The sequence below is a fragment of the Acanthisitta chloris genome, unplaced genomic scaffold (assembly GCF_000695815.1).
Source record: "Acanthisitta chloris isolate BGI_N310 unplaced genomic scaffold, ASM69581v1 scaffold1036, whole genome shotgun sequence".
NCBI classification, from domain to species: Eukaryota; Metazoa; Chordata; class Aves; order Passeriformes; family Acanthisittidae; genus Acanthisitta; species Acanthisitta chloris.
The window spans coordinates 231-2,247 of record NW_008677376.1 but is presented as its reverse complement, the minus strand read 5'-3'; the positions used below and the strand labels follow the sequence as shown (position 1 = coordinate 2,247).

Sequence of the window (2,017 nt, the reverse complement as noted above, 5' to 3'; positions counted from 1 at the left end):
CCCCCTGCTGCCACCACCAGCACGAAATGTCCAGGGCGCACAAGGCTGGCAAAGATGGGACGGAAGTGGGTGGTGGGCATGGAAGCATTCTGCGCCACAAAGAGCAGGTGGGTGGGCGTCAGGACCAGGCGCCGGGGCGGCTCCCGTGTCTCGATGACGTGGAAGGAGGTGAGGGCACGGGGCTCCTTGTCCAGGAAAGCCAAGAAGTCACTGTAGGTGGGCCTGCCTGCCCCGTCCATTGCCAGCACTCGCTGGCCCGGGCGCAGTGCCCACAGTGGTGTCTGGGCACCATCCTCCAGCGTTGCCAATGCCCGCCCGGGAAAGCAGCCCCCTGTCTTCGCAGCGGCTGAGTGCTCTGTGCAGGGAGAGAGAGGACAGGAGGGTTACCCATTAGCCAGACCCTCAGCATCACCCTTCCACAATGCACAGACACTTTCCAAGGCTGCCTGGCTTTGCCCACCCAGGAATAACCCATCATGTGCACATGTCACCAATGTGCACGTCCCCTACACACCCCCAGCCACCAATCCAGCTCCCCTAGGCACCTAGTCCCCCAGCCACCATGCCACTTGAGGTGGTACCAGGGCACTGGGACTGCTCTATAGAGCCAGGTCCCAAAACCCACCTGGCAGGGGGAGTGGGACATAACCACAGCCCCAAATGTGCAAGCTAGTGCCAGGGAGCACCCGAAGCTTCAAAATGCAGAGGCACAGCCCTGAGCCAGTGGCAGGCTGAGAAGCAGAGTGCCTGGTCTCACCCACAGCAGCCCTGTTCCCTGAAGTGTTGGTCCTGGGCATCACTTGGGAGGATGCTACAAGGAACAGTGCAGGGTGCAGCACCCTTTTCCAGCACTGCAGCACCCCTCTACCTCATGTTGCAACCCTGCTCCCTTCTCCCACCTGCTCACTCCTGCGTCACTGACGCCAGCCAAACCCCCTTCTCTGGGCTGCAGGGAGATGTCACAACCTGTGGTCATCAGGCAAAAGACACCAGCCTCCTGGGCAGGGCTTTGCTAGTGGTTGTCACAGGGTAAAGGACCCAAACTCTCTGGGGCTTTGTCTCCTGGGATGGTGGCACAGTGGTCCTACTGATCTCCAGGTGAAAAGTTGCAGCAAGCTACCAAATGTCACCAGGAGCCCATCCTGGCACTTAGCAGGGGAGCCCTGGCTTCACAAGGAATAGTGCTCCACTACCCCAGCAACTCTGTTCCCCAAGTCCCAGCAACCCACTTCTTAGCATCTGTATGATGCCCTCCCGCTGTCTGCTGGTGGCATCTCACCTAGGGTCCTGCTCCTAGTCCCGCACAGTTCCATCCTGGAGCTCTAAGCCCCTCTCAGGGCCTTCTCCCAGCTCCCTCATCTAATCCCTGAGTGTCCCCACACAGATGGCACTGCCCCCACCACTCCCAAGCTTCGGGCAAAGCCAAATCCCAGCCCCCAAGTCCATGAAGAGAAGCATCCATCTCTGGGACAGAATCCTTTTATTGCTTAGATGAGGTGCAGTGTCTGCCCTGTCCCTGCCTCAGAGGTCAGGTCCCAAATCCTGCACCCTGCATCCCCCGGGAGGCGGCAGAGCTGTGGGGAGGGGTTGCAGGAGGGCAAGAGGGGCACCTGGCAGAAGTGGAGGGTATAGGTGCTGGACAAGGAGGGATATATGGGTACAGGGGAGGACCCAAGGAGACACAATACATACAACAGGCCTCGTGGCCATCCGTACAAAAATAAAAGCCATTTACTAAGAGGCAGAGGCAGACCAGCTGCCCTCTGTACACAGTTCTGCGGGGATCAGGATGTGCACCCCACAGCCTCCACCATACACATGGCCCTGGGAATAAATATGGAGGACCCAGAGCTTCAAAGAGCTGCTGCAGAGCAAGGGAGATATGACCAGCTTCTAGAAGCCCTTCAGGGCCTCAGGGCCCCAGTCTGCTGCTTGGGTCATGGCATCCCTCTTTGGTGGTCCAGGGGGAGCATCTCAGGATTCAAGAGCCTCTGTCCTTCTTCAGGGGCACAGCCCC

General features: G+C 59.1%; 1 pseudogene; it reads right to left on the bottom strand.

Moving 5' to 3' along the window:
- Window positions 1-355, bottom strand: part of LOC103803884 — a 639-nt pseudogene extending 284 nt beyond the window's left edge.
- Between the last annotated feature and the right edge of the window lie 1,662 nt (window positions 356-2,017).